This window comes from Pan paniscus, chromosome 7, assembly GCF_029289425.2.
Source record: "Pan paniscus chromosome 7, NHGRI_mPanPan1-v2.0_pri, whole genome shotgun sequence".
Taxonomy (NCBI): Eukaryota; Metazoa; Chordata; class Mammalia; order Primates; family Hominidae; genus Pan; species Pan paniscus.
Window position 1 is genome coordinate 79,515,723 of NC_073256.2, and position 24,812 is coordinate 79,540,534.

A 24,812-nucleotide genomic window follows, 5' to 3' on the forward strand; every position below is an offset into this window, starting at 1 on the left:
ATTCACCGCTTTGCTTTGCATGATAAAGAATCACAAAAATTTCTTCCTAGAAGAGACCTTAAGGATCACCTAGTACAATCCTCTTAAATTACAGATAATGCAAATGAGAAACAGAGGGCTTAAGAAATTTACCAAAACTTTAAATGGTATTTAGAAGGAAGCCCAAAACTAGATTCTTTATTTCTAATTTAGCATTTTAACATTCAAAGTTGTGGTATCCTAAATTTATAAAACCAGTTCACCAGTATTATGCTCTTATTCCTGCAATTATATTTTATTTATACCTCTTTTTAAATATTTTCATTTTTAAATTTATGTTTTCATTTTTCAGAGATGGAAATCTAGAATTTCTTGCAGCTTGGCAGCATAGGAGCCAATGGGGTAGCAATGTGAAAGTCAAGAAGTACACCTCATCTCCAGGACAGCAAGAGTGATCCCTGCCTGACAATGATGCTGGGAGAAGATGTGCCGGTGCTCAAGAAGGCACCGTCCCTCATGCACAGCCACATGCTACAGGTCACACAACATTGGCAGGAGTCCAGACCACTTTTTGTCTAGTAGTAGCTTTACTGGGACCTACTATAACTTGGGCAAGTTAAGTCTTCTTCCTGGATTTTGTTTCTCTTTAAACGAGAGAATAAGAGTAGATGGGCTACAAAGTTCCCAAAGAACTTAGCTAAGATTCTGGCATATAGTTACAGTATGGATTAAGTAGAAGGTGATGAGGCAGAGAGTGAACATGACATTGGTGTGTGGCCAGATTTACACTTGGACCTTCTTTAGGGGGGGCACCCGTTGAAAATCAGCCTGCAAATCCTCAATAAATCCAGCACTGCCAGTTTTTTTCATTCTGAAATAGACTGCATTTGGTGAGGCAGGAGGGTGAGCATTATATAAAAGAGACATTTTGCATTTTAGGAGCAATGATATATACAAAATAAGTACTATAGCATTAAAATACAATCACACTCATTGTTGAAAGATGTTTACATTATGAGAAAAAAATCCATGCTCCTGACATCAACTGAAGGGGCATCTCTCACAAGACCTGGGGAATGGAAGTATGGAATCTAATGTTACTACAGCAAGTGAATCCACCTTGCATAGAGTGAAATATTTGTAAAACTCCTAATTAGAATAGATTTTTAAAAAATTATTTCTCAAGTGTTTCTTCCTTTGACCTAATGGGTTTACCCTATTGCTTACCTATTAACTGTCAATCTCCTGCCAAAAAGTCTCTATCGTTAAAGTATTAATATCAATATATCATATGTGAATTTACATCATTACTCTCCCAACAGAAGGACTCTGTACCTGTAGAAATCTTCCTACATATTATTCAAGTGTTATATATGCCAGGAGAACTTAGCACTTACTAATGAATATCTGTTCCATTATTCAGATAACACTGGGTTACACAGTTAAAGCAGGATAAGAGGAATGGAATTTTGCAAATGGCATTTCACTGTTTTGTACTGGAGTATGAGCAGCCACAGCCTATGCTTAACTTCGAACTTCACACTGTATTGTAAGGTCGTCTTTGGAGTTGAGACTGCCTGCAGTATCTGTTTTCTGAGTGTGCTTTGAGAGCATGATAATATAATATTGAATTATTTTGTACCAGAAATTTATAGACATTTTAGGATATGTCTACCACCAGGCATGGTGACAGTGGGATCCATAATTTTTTCTATAACATTTTGGAAGGCAGATAAAGGATTTTTATAAAATGTTTGATTTTTTGTGCTTTGCAAACACGGTAAGCAAAAATTAAATAAATAATGTAGTAGGGACCCAAAGAAACAGCTTTAATTGCACACACCCCCACCTCATTTCAGGAGTTCTTGGAAGACAGATCTTTCAGAACTAGCTTCTATTAATGACAGTATAATTGCTGGTATGTAGTGTCCTTTACTTTCTTGCTATTTTTTTCTTGTAATTTATTTGTAAGAGGTGATGTTTTGATATTTCCTGAGGGACTGTTCCTCATTTATGTGTGGCTTGATTTGTATTGCAAAACTTATGCTAGAAAAATACTTTTGGTGGATTTAATCAAATAGTATTTAACAACAAGAAAAATCAAAAGTATTTTGGATGTATGCTTGTAAAGAAATCTTTCTTGTATTTAAATATGGTATTTAATATTTTGGATATTTTTCTGTACCCAAAGAATGGATTCATGGATACTTTATGAAAAATTAGATACTTATAAAATGCTTAAATTTATAAAATTTAATTTTAATTAAATGTAATGAATATACATCCCTAATATTTGGATAATTGTACACAGATGTTTCCCTACTGTATTTTCCTTTGGAACATCAATGGGAAAGAACGAATTTCACAATATTCAATAATATTCAGCTATTTAATACAAACCAGAACCCTTTTGCCACTATTAAACTTTAGAAAAATACAAACATCTATGAAATTATTTTTATTATATTAAAGATAATGCAGTCTATAATTGTTATTGCTTTACACACTGATGTAATGATTTCCATGACTATCAGTTGTGGGATCCCATTCAGAACCAGCTTATCAAATCAATGCTAAAATTAACCAGAATGTGGGCTTTAAATGAAGAGTATAAATTGAACTCAGAATTTGTTTTAAAATATGCATTTGGGAATAAAATAGGCACCTAATGATTAATAATATTCAAATTGATAAGAAAGAAAAGCAACAATAAAACTTCCTACCAGAAACTTTTTACTTATCTAGGCACCCTCACCCATTTCACTCAATATTATTTTTACTAGAAACGACCCTACCAAATATAACCCACAAAAAAATAATAGTTTTGCTTCACTTGCTTCGCCTACAGTGCCAGGGGGATAGATTTAATGATCTTATAGGTCTTTTCAATCTATCTAATATTTGTGAAATGGCAACTGTCAATGTTGAACAAGAAATTGCTGAAATAGCACAACTTTTTGAAATGGATAATATCTCATAGGACAAGAGCCCAGAAATGGAAAGAACAACCATAAACCTCACTGAAATTCATCTCAACAGAATGCCAACTTTACTCTTCGCGTAATATAAACAACCAACTTTAAAAATGCTATCTGTCAATGACTCAAAAATCAGCCATTTTGAAAATCTCAGCACCGGCTATTGCATATGCCAAAGAGTAAGGTGGCTCCTAGTGTATTTCTTTTCCATTTTGACTTTTGCTACTGCCTGACCAGTTGGTTACTAGTTATGTCAGCTTAAGAAGTAGGATCAACTAAGCATGTTAGATTTGATTAAGTTTAGTGTTGGGTATCACTTAGACTCTACCTATTTGTTGTTTAATGAAATTATAAATTTTTGATAACATTAAATAGGTCTCTATAGAGAGAATAAATATCAACTAAAGTTCTTTCACATCTTTCTGGTTCACTATACAATTAAAGCTCTTGCTTTTTTATTTTCCAACATAAAGTCTGGATTTCTAGATATTATCAAAATTTGACAATTGATTTTTTAAAATGCTGAGACTGGAGTATAAAGAAAGAGATCCTTGAGAGAAAGAATGCATAGAGAAAGGAGTACAAGATACTTTTACTCTCCCCCTAGGCATTTGACAGTATTTTGTTCCCAATTCTTCAGGGTTTTTTTTCCTTTTATTGATACATAATAATTTACATGTTTGTGGGGTACATTTGAGTGTTACATGCAAAGGATATGTAATGATCAAGTCAGGGTCATTGGGGTATTCATCACTTTGAATGTTTATTATTTTTATGTGTTGGTATCATTTCAAGTCCTCTCTCCTAGTTACTCTGAAATGTACACACTATTGTTGCTAAGCATAGTCACCCTAGCCTGCTGTCAAACATTAGTACTTATTTCTTCTATCTAACTGCATGTTTGTATCCATAACCAACTGCTCCTCTGCCCTCCTGTCATCTCCATCCACCCCTCCCAATCTCTGGTATCTATCATTTTATTCTCCATATCCATAAGATAAAGGTTTTAGCTCCCACATGTGCAGTTGACAAATTTTATGTTGCATAAGGTGATAGGCAACGAAATCAAGCAAAAGTCAGTGAAGGAGCTGAGTTTGTTCCAATCTTCCAGTGCTGAGGATATGTTAACTAGAGTTCAGGACTTATCAAAGAAGAATCCTAGAAATCAGGTCAGGCCTGAAAACAGGGTAGAATCAGAGGTGGAAGAGATCTATAAAATTGTGATTCAGTTGGTTCATTTCTTGATTAGATTAAGATGATCTTCTCCGACTCAGGCAGTCTACCAGAATATAAGGTAAATGTATCGCCCAGAGCCACCTCAATTTTTTTGTATGATATCTGTCATTCAGAAACAAATTACAGATATGTCAGAGTCAAGAGAAAAAAAAACCTATCAAAATTCCCAGGAGTTATTTTACATACACTTTACCATAACAGATTATCATGTTAAAAACAATAAATGAAAAAATGAAATATTCCAGCGGAGAACTGAAATCCATAAAAGAATCAAATGAAAATTAGAGAATCACAAAATAGCATAATAAAGATTAAAAACTAGTAGATGGGTTTGATCACAGACTGGACACAGCAGAAGAATGGTTTTGTATATTTGAAAATGTGATAGTAGAAAATATTCAGGCTTAAACAAAGATGAAAAAGGATGGAAAACTTATAAAAAGCATAAGAGACATATTGGTACTGTGAAATAATCTAACATATGTGCAACTAAAGTCTCAGGAGGGCAGGAAAGAGAAAATGTGAAGAAATGATATTTAAAAGATAATGACAAAAATTAGTTCTAAAACTGACAAAAGATATTAACTCAAAAATTCAAGAGAAAACATGAACACCAAATAGGATAAACATGAACAAACCACCTCTGGATACATTATCATATAATTTCTGAAAAAGAAAGATAAAGCAAAACGTTAAATGAAGTCACAGGAGAATAAAATGTATTATCTTCAAAGCAGCAACAAGAAATACAGCTAATTTCTCATAAAAGTGGTGGAAGCCAGTTCACAACAGAATGACAATTTTAAAGAGTTCAAAAACAGGTGACAATATAAAATATCATACCTTGAAAATGATCTTTCAACAGTTCCAGTTAAATATAGACATATAGGCCAGGCGGGGTGGCTCATGCCTGTAATCCCAGCACTTTGGGAAGCCGAGGCAGGCAGATCACGAGGTCAGGAGATCAAGATCATCCTGGCTAACACGGTGAAACCCCGTCTCTACTAAAAATACAAAAAATTAGCAGGGCGTGGTGGCGGGCACCTGTAGTCCCAGCTACTAGGGAGGCTGAGGCAGGAGAATGGCCAGAACCCAGGAGGCGGAGCTTGCAGTGAGCCGAGATCGCGCCACTGCACTCCAGCCTGGGCGACAGAGCGAGACTCCTTCTAAAAGAAAAACAAAAACAAAACCAAAACAAACAAACAAACAAACAAAAAGACATCTTCAGACAAACACTGACAAATTCATTGCCAGAAGACCTGAATTTAAATAAATAAATAAATAAATAGGGGTTCAGGAAGATGAAAAGTTACTCTAGACAAAAACACGAAACTACAGGAATTAATAAGGAAAAAGAAAAAATTATGGATAAAAATAAGTAAATATTGACTGAACAAAAACACAATAGTGTTTTTATGAGACTTAAAATACATATAGACTTAAAATCATGATGCCAATAACATGAAATGTGGGGATAGAAGGGAAGTAAATATGCATATGAGTCATTTATGAAAACTGACAGTATGCTAGGCATAAAACCAATCCCCAAATCTTTCAAAGAATAAAAAGCCATTCAGAATATTTCTGATCATAGTAGAATTAATCTTGAAAGTGATAGCAAAAAGTTAATCTAAAAATCCCCAAATGTTGAGGATTAGGAAAATTAGAAATAGCAATTGGCTAAAGTGTCAAAGAAGCATTCTCAGTAGATAATAGAAAATATTTTTAAGTATAATAATAAAAATAGACATCAAAATTCATACGATGTAGCTAAACTGGTAGAAGGAAAACTGTAGCTTTAAATGCATTATACCTGAAGAGCTGAAAGACTGGAAATTTGATAATCTAGATACTGTCTCAAAAAGTCAGAAAAGTACAGCAAAAGAAACCCAAAGAAAATAAAAGAAAGAAAATAAAGACAATCCATAAATTAATACAGTAGAAAACAAAGAAATGGAGAAAATGAACCACACAACAAATCAGTTACTTTAAGAAACAGTGAAATTGATAAATATCTGGCAAGCCTTACCAAGAAAAAGATAAAATACAGGTTCCCAATCACAGAAATGAAAAGAGATGTCACCACAGATTCTTCAGAACATGAGAAAATGTTATGAACAACTTTGTGCCAAATTTGGAAATTTAAATAGAAGATAAGTTTCCTAGGAAAACAAAGTTTACCAAAATTGACACAAGAAGTAATAAAACAAACTAAAAATACTTTATCTAATTAAATTCCTTACTAAAAACTTGTACAAAAATAAAATTCCAGGCCTACATGCTTTAACAGTAAATTCTTTCAAACAGTTAAGGAAGAAATAAACCATTACACAAATTCTTTCAGTGCATAAAAATAAAGGGGCCATTTCCCAAATTAAATTATGAGGTCAATGTAATCATAATACCATAACCTGAAAGGGATATTAAAAGAAATGAAAATTACCTTTCAGTTTCACTGATGAACATAGACATAAAAGTCCTAAGTAGCATATTAGCAAGTGGAAGCTAACAACACATAAACAGAGTACTATATCATACCCTAGTTGAACTGATCTCAGGAATACAAGGTTGATTCAAGTTTGAAAAATCAATTAATGTAATTCACCACACTAACAAATTACTACAAAAAATTATGTAAGAATTTCATTAAAAGTAGCCAAATAACTTGATAAAATTCAACATTCAATAATTTTGACAAATCAACTACAAAAAAAGAAATGTCTTATTCTGATATATGATATCCACAAAATCAAACAAGCAAAAAACCTCTAGCACACACCATGCTTATGGCCAAAATGTTGAATGCTCCATCCCTGATACTGAGAATCAGACAAGGATATTCACTACATCTCTGCTACTTAAAATAAGGTTTGTAGATTGACAAAATGCCATAACCTGGAAGCTTGTTAGAAATGCAGAATTTTTACTGGGCATGGTGGCTCACGCCAGTAATCCCATCACTTTGGGAGGCTGAAGTGGGTAGATCACTTGAGGCCAGGAGTTCAAGGTTAGTCTGGCCAATGGGGCAAAACCCCATCTCTACTAAAAATATAAAAAAATTAGCCGGGAGTGGTGGCACACACCTTAATCCAGCTACCTGGGAGGCTGAGGCAGGAGAATTGCTTGAACCCAGGAGGTAGAGGTTGCAGTGAGCCAAGATCTCACCACTGCACTCCAGCTTGGGTGACAGAGTGAGACTCTACCTCAAATAATAATAATAATAATCAATAAATAATAAAATAAAAAATACATACAAATTTTAAAAAGAAAGAAATGAAGAATTTCAGGTCCCACTATAGACTTATTTAATCAGAATTTGGATTTTAAGAAAACTTCGAAGTGTTTTACATTGCCATATGAGAAAAACTTCCTTACACCACTTCTATTTATTATCATACAGAAAGTCTTAATAATTGTGATAAGACAAGATCGAAAAATAGCATGTACAAAGGCTGGAAAGGAAGCAAATAAGATATCATGACTCAGGGCAAACTGATAATGTATTTAAAAAATCTGAAGACACTACAGATAAGTTATTAAAATTAGTAAGTGAATTTAGCAAAGCTGCTAGATGCAAGTTTAACATATAAAAATCAAAAGTATTTCTATATACTAGCAATAAGCAATAAAAATGTTAAATTTAAAAATGATTTTTAGGAAAAAAACTAAGAAAAATATTCTCTCCACTGAAAGCTACAAAACATTATTGAAGGAAATTATAAAAACTTAAATGCGAAGTTATACCATGCCTGCGAAGTTGTTAAAGAGGCTTCCAAATCCCTTCCACTTTGCCCTCTTCTTCATGGTTGATGCCAGATGTGGTAGGCATCTTCCTCTTTCAACTTCCAGAAAAAATGAGCGAAGTTTAGCAAAAGCTGTTTTCTTCTAAACAAATGAAGCTAATAAATTAATTCCAGGTCCAAACCTAGCTGCAAGAATGGTGGAAAGTATTGTCTTTATCTGGGTTGCCATAAATAAGTTTTAATTCTAACCATGAACAAATAGGAAAAGAGAGAAAAGATCTTGGTAGGCAACTAGCAGACTCTATTACAGGCATGTAAATAATATAGTCAGCAGAACTTAAATTACTACAGACTAAGATGAGAAATGAATAGAGCTCACATTGTGGAGATAACAGCCTTGCACTAGGCCTATTATTAGCAGAGCTTATGTCTCCCTTTCTCATTCTTCTTCAGTGCAAAAAACTTTACACAATTTAGTGTTAAGTTTTTCTAATAGGCTTTCTACCTCTTTCCCCAACAACAGTATCTATCATGAATTAAATGATATATGAATGAATTTTGAGATACAGTAGAATTTACTTAATAAAGTGCTAAAGCAAATACCTTTGGGACATAAAATCTTTTATATGACTAACCATTCTAATATAGCTTTTCAAAATGTCAAATTTTTCCGTATTGGTTTTGCTTGTAAACTGTAAGTTATTTTGAAATGGGGTGCCTTTAACTATATGTACCACTGGGGTCAATAGGGTGCTATTAATAAGTTAGCATGGAGAGAAGTTCATTGATCAGAGATTAATGAATGGGTCTGTCTACCAGTCAGGATTAAATTTTACTGATAGTAACAGTGACCTCAAATAATTGTATCTTTAACAAGATAGAAATTTACTTATTTTCACACAAAGGAAGACTTCACCATATTTCAAGAGTTAATTCTATTCTTAAAATCAAGTCACATTCGGAAGAAAGCCTCTCAAACTCCAGCTATCATATTGTCATTAGAGACAGAGGGAAAGAGAAGGGGTAAATGGCCAAAGTATCCCTTGTATCCCAGTTGCCTCAACACTCCCAGTGAAAGTTTCCTTGAAGTAATGATTTCTCCTTGCACAATGATAGGGTTCAGGACAAGCCACCCCATAATGTGACATTTGAGAAAACAGCAGAAGCAAGAAGGTCACTCTCATCTTTCCTCTAGCCTTTTCCCCTGAAGCATGTAATAAAACCTAGGAAAGATTTTCCGACCTTTCCCTGAAGCAGGTCAAAAGACCCTCATTCCAGAAGTGACTTCCTGATAGGCAGAGTAAAGGAACATCCTCATCCCGGAAGACACACGGTCCCAGGAAAGAACCTGAATAAACGGGCCTTGCTGAGTTCTCCCCAGTTTATTACCATTAGATCATACTTTCTAAAATCTACAACTTTTCCACAACTATTCACTTCTTCATCAAACCTAGCACAAACATACACAAATTTTCCCATTTCTTAGGTCTTCATTGCCTTATTAAGGCTTCCATGTCATGTCAAACTTATATTAAGTACATTTGTGTGCCTTTCTCTTATTACTCTATCTTTTGTTATAGGGGCCTCAGCCATGAATATAGAAAGGATAGAGGAAAAAGTATTTCTCCTCCCCTACAACCACACTGGCTAATACACTTACAAGGCAGACAAGAAAAATGTAATTGTACTTTTGGCTGAGTGTGTCCTTGCCCTAGTGTGTAAGGAGTCTGTCACTAAGAATAAAAGGAGAACGAGTAGGAATCCAGCCATTTATGTGCATTCTGTTCTTGGTCAAATATTTTTTGCTGGGAATATCGTGCTCGAGATATATGCTCAGAGAACAAAATAAGGCAAATTAACACTTAATCACTATTTAGGTTGTTGGCCCCCCTATCACTTCTCAGCATTTTGGCTGAGATCAGATGTAGGTTATTGGCCCCCAAATCGTGACATCTAATTTGAGTGACATAGCATTGGGCGTGGTGGAAAGCTCCTTTACCTAAACAGCCCCCTGAGTGTGTCAGGATGAAAGGGGGATGCATTAGTTGGGTCTTCTTAGAAGCAGATTCCAAGATTATTATGTGCAAGATATTTACTGGGAAAAGCCTGTGTAAGGGGGAAAAGGTGGAGGGAACTGGATAAGTTGCAGAGATCTGCAGGTATGTTACCACTGTGAAGAAGGAATCTCTTCAGGAAGGAGAATTGGAAAGGCAGAGTGTCTGATTCAGGCATAGTCGGAAGAATATTTTGGATAAGCCAATGGGAGGTTCTTGCGACATAGTTACCTGTCAGAGGAGTCCCCTGTGGAAGAGATCCCCCATTTTACAGAAACAGGCCTTCCTTAGCATCATCACCCTGCTCTCCCAGCCTCCCACTGACAGCAGCCTTAAGAAGGGTGGGTTTAGTGATGGATGCAGAACACAGCAACTGGTGCTGTCTGTTCCCACACTCCCTGCAGCAGGAGATCTGAGTGGCACATGTTGATGGCCACAGCTTCTACTTTGACTTAAAAGCCTGTTTAACCTACTCCCTTCTCTAGTTGAGATCAGATATTAGTGGGAAGAGCATGGGGAAGAGTGAGAGATAAAGAACAGTAGTAAAAACAACCTTATTTTCAAATTCATAGAACGAAAAAAGAAAGTAAAATACCATCAGGTCTTTTTCAGATGCAGAAAAGACATCCTTTTACCAAGTAACCCCCTGTGCAAATAAGCCTAGCCAAAGGGGAGCCCACTCAAGAAATGACTTGGCTGGGCCAGGGAGATCAGACTCAGAGCATTCCTCCTGTATTGTTCAAATGCTGGGAGAGAGTAGATGTTATATAGAGAGTAAATGCTGGGGACTGAGAAAGAAGAAATGGTCAGATCGTCTTTCCTTTAGGAGTAGTTCCAAGCTGTGCCACCACTCAAGCACAGGAGAAGCAAGTTACACCAAAAAGAGTGCATATAGACACAAGTACTACAACTTCTCACCTCCACTTAACTTATTAAGTAATTAGCTTATTTATATTTTCAAACTGGTGATTATGTTAGTCATCTATTGCTGTATAACAAATTGCTCCAAAATGTAGCAGCTTAAACAGCAAACATTTATTTTCTCAAGGTTTCTCAAGGTCAGGAAACCAGGAGGGATTATTTGGTTTCCACTCAGGGTTCCTTACTAGGTTGCAGTCCAGTTATTGACCAGGGCTACAATTATTTGAAGGGATTGGAGAAGCTGCTTCCACGCTCTTTCTGGCAGCTTCCATTGACTCCACGTGGGCGTCTCTATTTGTCTTACACGATATAACATCTGGCTTCCTCCACAGTAAATGATTCAGGAAAGAAAGAGTGCCCAAGACAGAAGCTATAGGCTGTTCACAACCAAACACTGGAAATGACATCCCTTCTTCTGTCATATCTTAATTGATAAAAGCGAATCACTAAGGCCAGTCCACAATTAAGGAGAGCTGAATTAAGGATTATCTCTTAAGGAAAGTAGTAGCAAAGAGTTGGTAGAAATATTTTAGAACAATACTGGTCATACATTTACATGTTACACCATTGAAAAGATGACAGCCATCCTGAATACCTTGGAATGGAAGGAGCCCCAGTTCTACCAAGGAATCCTGGTTCCATTTCTTGGTGTTACCAGTATTTTATGTGTTCTAGAGAGAATCTATGAAATTACAAACATTGAGAAAGGCTTAACTCAGTAGAAAGCTCTGCCCCAGTGACTAGAGCCCAGTGTTCTTAGCTTCGGTTAATTCAGATCAGCACTCCTTCCGGTGTAGGATGTGAAGATGCGAACAAGGAATGACCTTTCTTCCCCGTTTCTTCTCTTATAAAGTCTTGCCAACTTTGACACACTTATAATTGTAGTATATGCCATTTAAAACATTGGTTTAACAAAAGCTATTTAATGGTAGCTGTTTCCCCCTCTTTGGAACATTCTTTGTAGCTTTCTCTCACCATTAGCCAGTGCCTCAGGCAGTTACTAGAAAGAACTAAATTGAGTTGCTTTTGTTATTAGCTGTGGTTTGTGAGTCAGCTTACTGCTTCTAAAACAATTATAGAAGGAAGCTATTATTTTAAATAGAAATTTGAGTATATTTAGAAGAAAATGAACCATGTATTTTCTTCTGGCTGCTCCTCCAATCTCATTTCAAAGATGAAAAGACTAAAAAGATTGCAAAGAGGGAGGGAGAAAGGGATGGATTGAAAGGAAGAGAAAGTGAGAGCTGAAGAAGGAAAGATGTGGAGACAAAAGCTCAAAAGGAGCATGGCAATGCTCAAATATTGGGGAAATGGCATTATAAATGTTATAGAACATATAGTTAAATTATTTTATTATCTTGAGATTTCCCAAAATGATAGGATTTGTGCTGACATACTATGCCAATTCATATTAGCTGAAAGAGATCAATTCTGAATAGCTTCATCCTTTTCAAGATATGTAATATGTTCTGTGACTATTCCTGGGGAAATGATGCAGGATAATAAAATCATTGTTTGCGTATGTGTGCTTGTCCCCGATATGTCACACATGGTTTTGATTCCCAGTTTTTTAAAAAAGAAATCTAAACTGAAACTAAAATATAAAGCATGTTTTCTTTGACCTAATTCTTATCTAGCAAATAAAAGATTGATTTTTTCCCCCTGTGGCTCTAGTATTTGAACATCGTGGATATGTCCCTTGAGTCAGTAGTTCAGGGAGATTTCATGTAAGTAATGCTTAGAAAAAAAATCGTAGTTTTGTTGTTATTTTACTAAAACTATACTCCAATTTAAGCTAACTTGCATCCTTTTTGAAAATAGATTTTGAGTATAATTAAACTGGTAAGTAGTTAGTTTAAAATTTTACAGATTTTAGCAGACAAGCTAAAAAAAAGTCATTAGTGGCATGTTGATGATAGAGTTTCGATTACTATGGTAGCCTTTCAACCACATTTTTCCTCCAGTTCTTTATGGAATAACTTTATAAGTTAAAATATAACCCTATACCATTCAGCATAATTAAATAGTAGCTACACGGTCAAAATGCAGAGTTAACCAATTGTTCTGAGAATATTATCAATGTGAAATGCTCATCTATTTCTAACATCCATTCCAGATTAATTTTTTCTAAAGCACAATTTTAGTTATAAATACTCCAAGTTCAAAAACTCCCAGTGGCTCACCATGTACTTAGCCTGGCATTCTTGGTGCTCCAGTTTCTGATCTTGACCTATTTCTCCAGCCTCAGTTCTCACAGTTCTACTCCCGCACTGCCTCCTGGCCTCCCACCATCCAGACAAAGTGCATTTCTGGGGTCCCTGGGTACTGGTTTCCACAAAGAGCAAAAGTGTTCCACTGACCTGTTCGATCTCACTGTGCTTTCAGGTTGCCTAACCCTGGATACACAATAAAAACGACTTGTAGAGGCTTTATTCTTTTGTTTTCTGGTCTTCTATTATGCAAGATTTAAACCTAAACACAGAGGTAAGGACACTAAGGATACTCGTAAGTGGGTATTTATCTTGATTCTGATGCTAGCTGGTAGAGGGATCTATACATGATCTCTGTGGATCTAAGCCTGATAACCGTGGTGTCACCATACTGAATGGTACCAAATACAACTAAAGACCTTTCTTTCCCCAATAGTTGGATGATAAATGCCCATAGCTACCTAGAGTCCACCTACAGATGATAAGATCACTTCAAGAAGGCTCTTGAGAGCCATCTCTAAATTAGAAATTGAAGGTCAATTTTTCAGGTTCATTTTTCCTGTATCACATTGAAATTACTTCTTATTATTTCAGGAGACATTTCAGCTGAAAAGATGCTATAATACATTTAAGATGACAGGTGTAGCCTATATAAACTGTTATTATAACTTATTTCTCAGGGTGGAATTGGAAAATAACATGACCTACTCGCAGACTACTACTCCTACATTCCATAAATTCTCCTAAGACTCTGCAAGCCAGAAAGGACTTTGCCCTTATTCCATTAACCCAGTGATTCCAGGAGGCACAAGTACCAGAAGGTGTTCCTGGGTGCACCCTGGGCTTCAAGGCCCTTTAAAGTTGGGCCTAGACTCCTTATCTTCTGGTCAGAGTTCTCTCCAGTGTCATGAACTTTTACTATTAATGGCAACTATATTCAGTGTTATATTTATATGTGTAAGAAACAAAAGTGACAGCACAGGGGACATAAATTGGTGATGAATGAAGACTTTTAAATCAGTTTTGTTTTGGTACCTCTGGTTGTTAATGCAGAGAGCTCCCCTTTTGTTCCCCACAGTAACTGTCGTACCCTATTGAGTCATGGACACGCAGCTGAACACACTTACGTGGCCTGCCTGACCTTAAGGCATTCAAATCAAAGGACACCTTTCTAGAAACTGGCAGTTTTGTTCAGTGAGTCAAATAAAAATGCAGATTTGAACATAATCCTCCTGTTAATGGGAATATCAGGAAGGTAGATATTCCTACTAGTGAGCATCAGAAAATACCAGTCTGAATAAATGTGATAGAAGGTGAGGCTATGAGTATGCAGACACACACATACACACACACACACACACACACAATTACACGCATCTTATGGCTCTTTATTAGAAATTATTAGTAAATTAGAGATTGGTAAAAGCAGAGAGAAGAGAAAGCATTGAGGGGTAGATGTTGAATTTTTTAAAACAGTATTTATTTATTTTATTTTATTTTATTATTATTATACTTTAAGTTTTAGGGTATATGTGCACAACATGCAGGTTTGTTGCATATGTATACATGTGCCATGTTGGTGTGCTGCACCCATTAACTCGTCATTTAGCATTAGGTGTATCTCCTAGTGCTATCCCTCCCCTCTCCCCCCACCCCACAACAGTCCCTGGTGTGTGATGTTCCCCTTCCTGTGTCCATGTGTTCTACCCATCAGTGTGCTGTATTCAGGGAACCCATTTCAAGTGCAGAGACACACATAGGCTCAAAATAAAGGGATGGAGGAAGATCTACCAAGCAAATGGAAAACATAAAAAGGCAGGGGTTGCAATCCTAGTCTCTGATAAAACAGACTTTAAACCAACAAAGATGAAAAGAGACAAAGAAGACCATTAAAACAGATTTCTAATGTGAATATTGAATAAAATTTGTTTATGTCTTGGCCATGTTGTTCACCGAAACTTCGGTCAAATCTATCTTAAAAAAAATACATTCTGGGAAGGGTGGGGTGAGAATCTCTTCTATAAACTGAAGAACATGGTGACATTTCATTTCCAGGTTGAAAAGGTATGGAACAGAGATGGTGCCAAAGGATGGAATGATCACCTGCAAAGTGGATTAATTCAGCAGAAGCAGTCCTTTAGAGACACGGGTGACCTGAGAAAGTAAGCACCAACCCTCCACCCCACACCTGGAAATTCTCATCAACACTTTGAGTACAAAGGCCCTCTATGAACTGTGAATCCGATGTTTCTATCTTAAGAGGCAGAAAAACCTCAGCTGGCATGTAGGTAAGCCATCCTCTCCAGTAGTGGTTCTCAATGGGGACAGTACAGTACACTAGGGAGTATTTTTTAAATTTATGGGGGACTATTATTCATAGCATTGGAGTGTGCTGTGGATGTTTAGTAGGAAGGAGCCAGGATAGTCCTGTAAAAAGAATTGTTCTCAGCCTCATAATTTTCAGAAGTCTCACTGGACATTCAAATAGGACCAACCAATACAGAAATTTATATAATTATTTATTACATTAATATTATCTATTATGCTTATATAAATATATAGATATATATCTAATTCAAGAACCTAAACCATTTAACATATAAACAGAATGTATTGGAACCATTTGAAAACCATTACATTTCTAGAATGTGACTATTCTATAAATAGAAGGAAAAACATCTTTGTTTTAAATGGAGCTTTACTAAGACTTGTTTGACATTTCAGAACATCGTGTCCCTTGTAAGAGTGCCACTTGTGAAATTTGATCACTAATGCAATAATCCATATCAGTCTTTACAAGGTGCTTCTACCTCTAGCTACAAGCATCTGACTGCTTTACCATGTCTTCTAGTGTCATATTACTGTAGCACAATATTTATTGCACAATAGCTATTGATTATTGCTATTTATAAATATCAACCACCATATTTGCATCATTAAAATTATCCCCCAATATGAAGATACAATATTAATAATATCTGGCTGCTCTCAATTGATAAGATCAACTGAGAAATAGATTTTATCACCAAAGTTTAACTGAAATACAGTTACTTAGCACTTAGAATTTATTTTCCTACAGCTTCCTGTGCTGATTTTAGAAGTCTTGGAAGGATCCAGTGACAGGTTGTATAGAAAATCCTACAGGAAAAAATTTCCTTAAGCTTTGAAAGAATGGAATAGTTATAGATTTTAGAGTTGGAACTGAAACTATTATTAGGGCCTATGGTCTCTGTAAGATCCAGTGAAGAGTTCATCCTACTCACTGTTGAGATTTTTCCTATTCCCTTTTCTAGAAAAGAAATTTTTTCCCTTGACTTTGCTCTTATTCTCTTTACCTTAATTCCTACTGCCCTTTTATTTTGCATTTCTTCTCTATCCATCACTTTAAATATTGCTGTACAAAAAATTCTGCCCCAGGATCTAGCAATCTCACTTCTGGGTATATATTCAAAGGACATGAAATCACTAAGTTGAAGACATATCTCTGCTTCCATATTTATTGCAGCATTATTTACAATAGCCAAGTTATATGATCAACTTAAGTGTCAACTAATGGGTGAATGGATAAAGAAAATGTGGTATGTCTACACAACACAATAATATTCAGCCTTCAAAATGAAGGGAATTCTGTCATTTGGGTCAACATGGATAAGCCTGGAGAAAATTACTCTAAGTGAAACAAACCAGTCACAGAAAGACAAATACTGTATGACCTCACTTATATGTATAAAATTTTTAAAAAGCAAACTCACAGAAGCAGAGTAGAATGATGGTTAGCAGAGGCTGGGAGGAGGGAAAATGAGGGAATGATGGCTAAAAAGTACAAAGTTGCAGTTAGACATATGGAATAAATAAGTATTTAAGGTGCTGGATATGGTACTTGATTCAGTCTTTGCACACTATACATATATCTCTCTATATAATAACATCACTTTGTACCCCATAAATATGTACAATTACAATTTGTCAATAAAAATTTAATTAAAGCAATTCTGTCCTAAATGCCCTTTTCTTCTTGTACTCTTAATGCTGTAACCATGATTAGAATTGAGATATATGCTGCTACCACCCACTTTCTACCCATTATGGAAGCTGCCAAACATGTATTGTTTTTCACTGAACCTGGAAGTAAATTCAAACCCAGCATGGCTTTCAGGTAGACACTACCAATTTGCTTGAATTAATACACAAGATGAGCATTTAGTTTCTTATTGATGATAGCTACTGAGGACATAAAAGTCTATGTTTTCATCTTGGCTTCAGATTCAGCTACTAATTGAAAATGATCACCAGGCTTTACAATATGTTTAAAGCAATCTTTAACCCTATGCTCTAAATCAAATAACTATGTAAACCAGAAAACCTGAAGTCATTTTTATCCTTCTCTTTCTCTCTTCACCAATACCTAAGTTTATCCCCCTTTTAATTTTACTTCAGAAGGATGTCTAAAATTTGCTTGGATTCTTCATTCTACTTCATAACCACTGAGTCTATTTAGAGAGCAGCATCCTCTCTCATAGACTATTACAAGAGTCCTTTGACAGTATTTTTAACACTTTAATTTCTCCACCCACCACATCCAATCCTACAAACTGCCAACAGGATACTATAATTTTCATTAATAAAACAATGAAAACCAAACAACAACAAATATGGTCCAATTAATATCTTTATTTAAATCTCTGTTGGTAACTTGTTGCCTTATCATACATACAATGTATTGAATTCCTTCCAATACAGCAACACTGTTTTTCTTTCCTTTTTTTTTTGTCACATTTCTCCCATGCTCCTACCCTTATACATTTTCATCTTGATGTTCTATATATACTCGTTTGTCTAACTGTCATATCCTCCCCACCTGGGGAACTTCCCTTGTTCAGGCCCATGGCCATACTACAGTGCTGGTATGTTCCCAAATGCTCTATTTTTACTTGCAATCATTCCTCGTCCTGGGAATTCAGGCTTTTTTTTTTTCTTCTCTAAAACTTGCATCACACAATTCATTCCATATGATAAATCCAGTCTTCTTCCTTGGCTCCTTCCCTTGGCTGAGTATGGAGCCAGCCACAAAGCATTCATTTCCATAACCCCTTCTGAGCCCTATAACACATTCAGAGGCTTTCCTTGCAATTATAAGGCTTCTCCCATCCCTAACTGCATTTGATACGGTAATAAAGAAGGAGATTGAGGCAAGAATGACCTCTTAGTCTGTAGCATGGGTGACTGAATAAATGGTCATGGAAACCAACTGAGATAGAGAATATTTGGAGGAAAAGCTAATGAGTCAAATTTGGACATGATAAGTTCAAAGTGCTGTTGGGATACTCGTCGGAGTTGTTCAGTAAGTTCTTAGATATACAGATATGCAGCTAAGAAGAAAATCTATCCTGAGGACTGCACTGATAATAGGCCTTCAAATCTGCCTATTCATAATGCTACTAACATGATACAGTTCTAAAACACAAATTTAAATAACATCTAAAATTTGTCGATTTCTATGCATAGTTTTCAGGATGAAATCACACACTGTCACTCTGAAGAACCTACCCTGCAGGGATTTGTTATTGTAATAATTCTGCTAAAGTTCAGCTTTCAATAATAACAAATTATCAACTATTTGCCAGGAGATAACAATTATTAAACTCTAGACAAAAGATTTTTAAAACAACTATTTGAAGGCACTGGAAATGTGAAAAATAAATTATGTTACGTATGGTTCCCTACATACAACTCTTCAACATGCAAACTAATCTGTAGTGACAGGAAGACCAGTGGTTACCTGAAGAGGGTGGGCAGGTAAGTGGGGTAGGGATGAAATACAAAGTGGTACTCAGACATTTTGGGTGTGATGGTTAGTTTCACTGTCTTGATTATAGTGATGATTTCGTGGATATATGCATATGTCAAAACTTGTCACATGGTACACTTTAAGTATGTGCTCTTTATGGTGTTTCAATAATACCTTACTGAAGTTGTTTACAAAAAAAAAGTTATTGGCCTCATATACCCAGATATTTTGCAAGTCAATAAGAAAAATATCTCAATAACAAAAGATTTCACAAGATTGTTGCAAATTAGCACAAGCATAGTGGCTTAAGACAATGCATATGTATTTCTTACAGTAATGGAGGTCAATGTCCAAAATCAGTCTCAGTGAGCTAAAGTAGAAGTGCTGACAGGGCTGGTTTCTTTCTGAGGCTCTGAGGGGATTTCTTATCTTTTTCAGCTTCTTGTGGCCACCTGTCTCCTTGGTTTGTACCTCCCTTCTCCATCTTCGAAGTTCATCCCTCTCCTCTCAGCTTCCATCATCACATCACCTCTTCCTCTAACTCTCACACCATCTATGCCCCTCTTTTCAGACCACTGTGATTATGTTAGTCCCAACAAGATCTCAGACCATTTAATTTGGTCACATCCATAGAATCCCTTTTGCTGTAACACTTGCAAGTTCCAGAGATTAGGTCATGAACATATTTATGGGGCCATTATTCAGGCTGTTATACAAGGGAAGGAAAAAAACTTACGAATAGCGGACATGGAAAGTGTTCTTCCTCACTGGTACTCCAATAAATATACACTAAAATTAGATGACATTTGTCCTTTAGCAGATAAATGAAGCTTTAAAAATTATAAAACCTGGTGCTGGCAACATTACAGGAAAACAAGTAATCCTATACACAGAATGAAAGACATCCAAGACAAGTAATCTTTAATATTATTGCTTATATCTTGCTAGCAAAATTATGGGTAATCTTAGTTTTCTTCTATGTTCTTGAAGTATTTTCAAAATTTATTATTTGAAAAACTGAAAGAGAGACAAAAGATTTTTCTTAAATGCCATCCCTTCCAACCCACAAATTGGCTATATTTGTCAGGGCTCTCCAGAAAAACAAAATCAACATATTGGAGAGATATAGATATTATATTAGTCCATTTTCATACTACTATAAAGAGCTGCCCAAGACTCTGTAATTTATAAAGGAAAGAGGTTTAATTGGCTTACAGTTCAGCATGGCTGGGGAGGCCTCAAGAAACTTACAATTAAGACAGAAGGTGAATTGGAAGCAAGGCACCTTCTTCACAAGGCAGCAAGAAAAAGAAGTGTCATGTGAGGGGGAAAGGGCCCCTTTTAAAGCCATCAGCTCTCATGAGAACTCATTCACTATCATGAGAACAGCATGGGGGAAACTACACCCATGATTCAATTATCTCCACCTGGTCTCTCCCCTGACACATGAGGATTATGGAGATTATGGTGATTACAATTCAAGATGAGATTTTGGTGGGGACACAAAGCCTAACCATATTAGATATAGATATGAAAGAGGAGATTTATAGTGGGAATTGGCTCATGCAATTATGAAGGCAGAGAAGTTCTACAATATACAACATGCTGTCAACAAGGTGAAGAACAGGGAAGCTGGTGGTATATTTCAGTCTGAGTCTAAAGGCCTGAGAAGCAGTGGAGTGGATAGTATAATTTTCAGTCTGAAGCTAACGGCCTGAGGAACTGTGGGCTGTTGGTATGAGTGCTACAGTTCAAAGGCCGGAGAACCTAGAGTTCTGACACCTGAAGACAGAAGGAGATGAATGTCCCAGTGCCAAAAACGATGGAGACAGAGTGACTTCACCCTTCCTCTGCTTTTTTGTTCTATTCTAGCTCTCAATGGATTAGATGATGCCTGCCCACACCGGTGAGGTCAAATCTTCCTTACTCAGTCCAGCGATTCAAATGCTAATCTCTTCTGAAAACACCTTCATAGGCACATTCAGAAATAATGTTTTATCAGCTATCTCGGTGTCTGTTAACCCAGTCAAGTTGACACTTACAATTAACCATCATACTAGGCTGCTTGAGCATCAGTATTCTATTCTTTGAGACTTAACCAGAATGTATACACAGCTGTCCACCGAAATCTTGAAGTTGATGTTCCAGTTCAGATAATCAGTAAACTTTGTAATTATTATGGATGTCACATATTTTATGAGAGTTCAAATTATATAACTGTGTATATAGATAAGAATATAGCTCTTCAGAAACATAAACATCCTCCTTTCAAATTTTAAATTATTTATAAATTATTCCACTAGTCTTTAAGTGTAAATGAAGAAAATCTCTACGATTTCAATTTTTTAAAAGAAGTAACCTCTCAGAAAGCAAAAATGAGATCAGACTCTATATTAAAAGTTATCAAAATGAGAGTAAAATGAAAAAGAAGCCAAATATTTTATGAAGTATTTAGAATTATTAAATGCCTCCCTTGAACACCATCCAGATTTATTTGACTTTGAAAAATGTTCATAGATGTACCAGAGTCACAAGGTCTTGGGATGCTGGATAATCTTGTCACAAGGCCTCTACACTGGCCTGAAAGGATTTTAGCCCATGTTGGAAGTTTTCTACTACAGATAACTTTCAAAAATTCATTACATTTTGCTTTTATTCATTTAAATTTCATACAGAGTGAAGGCTACTTTCAGGAAACTTTTCTAAGCAACCCTTTGAAGCATTACATTTCCCAACTTATTAAAGGATAATAAAGGAGATATTTGTTTATTCATTCAATAAATATTGAGTACCTCTGTGGCAAAGACTGTACTTATACTGAAAAAAAGTCATTACCAGAATAGTTTGAAGCATTATATCTTTGAAACTTTGGTTACTGGATTAGCAGCTATCATTCTCTAAAGTTTATTGTGATGAGGGCAAAGTTTCACAGTAGTAAATCTTAGAGGTTGTAGCCATAACTTTTCTTTCTGTGTGTAGCATTGTCATGTCTGTAATATTTATTACATTTGGCTTAAAGCCATTCAGTGGCTGTTTTTCTGCCCAATTACAAATTCATCATTGTCATTGCTAGTCATCTGGACGTGTGCATCTCCCATAATTGTTCCCATTTTATAACATGGCACAGCCCATCTTCAGGGATTCAGTCTTACGTGATAGAATGGTTTTCTTTCACAAGTTAAAAGTCATGAGCCAGTTAAGTACTGTTTCTTGATTTTCAAAAAAGCTGACAGTGTTATCCATTACTGTTTCAACTAATATGACCTCAATTTCTTAGCCCCTCAAACCTTTCTCAAAATCAGAAAACTAAACTCCAGAAAGGAAATATGCAATGAGGGTGTTTTATGTTGTGGGTTTTTAGGTTGGTTGGAAATCATTTCAACTCGAATGGAAAACAATGGTCATTTCAAGGGGAATTCATATTAAGACATCCATAAACCAAAATCTCAAAGACTAGTTTTGCTTTGTAATCATGATTTGATATGGTTTTTCATTACTGGTTAGAGCAGTCAGAGATAACACTGATTGTGGGTCCACAATGTCTGTAGGTGGAAGCCATATTCTGGGTAGAAAGTGGATTCATAGTGGAGGCATTGAGCACCAACCCTCCTCACTCATTCTACCAAATCTGTCTATGGGGATTTAGGTCTCAGGACTCATTGATTGGAAACTGTGTTGCCTAAAGAGACCTGGAAGATAATAATAAGAAAGTCTAGATAAGTTTTGCCCTCTAGGGCTTTCTATGAAGGGAAAAATCTAATAGTCATTTCTGGAGTAAACTAATGCTGTGAGCTTTCTTCTTGGAGCCAGCAGTTTAAATCCTTTTCCATCTGCAATAATCTCAGAATGTTGGCCTGATTTCCTTCCCTTGATTTCTAAGCATGGCATTATCACCATCATTTCTTTCCATTAAAATAAATAATAAAGCCTTTCAGAAGGTGACTATGCCAGGTAAACAACAAGCTCTGAAGCCAAAATATCCTGAAAGGATGTAATTTAATACATTTGCAGTAAAGCCTGACAAATGCTTGCTCTTAAACTTGTTAGTTATTATACTGAAGGTGTGTAAGATTTGTATAAATTACACGAGTTGCTGTAATTCCAACAAGTTAAACCATTTATTTTAGTTTTCTAGGAGGAGAAGGGAATGCTGGAAAGATGTTTTGTTTCGCAGAAGCCTGCCTGTACTGAGTCTTCTGAATTCCATATGGAGTTCTCTGAATTCCCAGACACCCTGTCCTTGGCAGAACCCAACTGCTGAGACTGACAGTAGCCACCTGAGCATATTGTATGTTGTAAGTGATTCAGCCTCAAGCTCATGACTGGCTGGGCTTAAGGTAAAATGTGATCCCTTTCCTATGCTTTGAAAGATTCTTTGGCCATATGGCAGGACAAAAAGAAACTCAAAGAGGATCTGCTAAGCCCTCAAGTGATAAGGTGCAAGAAAAAGAGGAACCCAAACTTTCTGAGGCAATGGAGGAGGTTGAACAATATCAACTCTCCTTTTGCCACCTCTTTCAAATACATATTCCAAAACAGGCCAGAGCTTGTGTTAGTCTAGGATAGTCACAACCATCCAGTTATCTTTCAGGGTTTCATCTTCCCTCTAACTATGATAAGATATAAAGAACAAGGCCCATACACATGTCTTTGTTTCTTTCTATGTATTTTGGCTGACCTTAGCAATTGACCATACCAGCAATACCTGTTGCAGCTTAAGGAGAAAGTTCTTGCATCTCCCATTTTCTCCCAAACCTGAAATTCCTGTATTAAGGATTTATTTGAATTAACAAACAGAAATTATAACAATAATTAAAAAGACATACCTTTTATGTGAATTCATTGAATCACATTGATTTCCTTATTATTTGTAGGAGGAAAGAAATATGAACAACTTTTGCCAACTATAAAATAAGATTACATGTAACTACCTAGCATGATGAAAGACAGTATTACATGAGATTATGTATGGAAAATTTCAGACCCTGCTGGTACATTGTATATACTCAAAATGTAATAGCTGTTTTGGGGAACTCTTATTAGTCAGTAAAAGAGAGCTAGAACCAGGAGGTGTAGTTGACTCTTCCTTAGGGTTGTTATTTAGTGTTCAGATATTTTTAAGTTTTAAATTTATATTAAAATTATGAATAGCTATTTATTTATAGACAGCTTCTTTCTGGGTGACTTGTTTGGGCAGAAATAAAAAGAGGGCATTCAACAAGGATGAGATGGGATCCTAGGGTTGAGAAATCAGGTAAATCTTCATAGACAAAACAGGCAAAGGAAAACCCTTGTTCATTCATCAACGGGGAAAAATAAGAAAATGACGATTTGATAGTTATTCCACCCTTAAGAGTCAAACAAGCCTTGAGCCCCATGCTGAGCTCAGAGGCGAACAAGACTCAAGTACAGGGGACTATGGGGTTTGAGGCTTCAGGAAAACCAAAAGGTAATATGGAAGGGATCTCTGATCTTATGGCAGGGGTTGTTTATCTCTTGCCAGATTTGATAATCTCTTTTGCATACCTGATCCTACCACAGGTCAGTGGTGGAGTTTGAAGAGAGGGTGGCCAGAGGGCCACTCTGATTTTGGAAGAGCTGAAATAGAGGGAATAGAATTATGAGGAGGCCCTTGCATTGATACAGATGTGTTAGCATTCACCACTTCTCAAACATAGCAGATTATTTGGGAAATTGAACTACATTTCTCACCACTTAATAATTCAAGAAGTGGTTACTCGAGGCACCAGGAGGACTGAATCCTTCACATGTTATGTTAACATCATCACAGAAGCTCAAGTTATCATGGGAACTAGACAAAATAAGAAAACTTGTTTAGCATCTTTAATTTTCCTTGTGAATTCTTCATTTGTGATACGAGAAGAAAATCAGGTCACTTGAAG

General features: G+C 36.0%; 1 long non-coding RNA gene across 3 annotated transcripts in view; it reads left to right on the forward strand.

Moving 5' to 3' along the window:
• The window catches only part of LOC100968459 (uncharacterized), a 133,174-nt gene that overhangs the window by 81,332 nt on the left and 27,030 nt on the right, over nucleotides 1–24,812 (forward strand). For 2 of the 3 annotated variants that reach the window (XR_010112942.1, XR_010112943.1), the window contains one exon: nucleotides 332–10,890. This is a non-coding gene — a long non-coding RNA (uncharacterized LOC100968459). Of the gene's footprint in view, nucleotides 1–331; nucleotides 10,891–13,296; nucleotides 13,396–15,176; nucleotides 15,410–24,812 lie in introns of those variants that run through there. The other variant, XR_010112944.1, reaches the window with a different exon arrangement.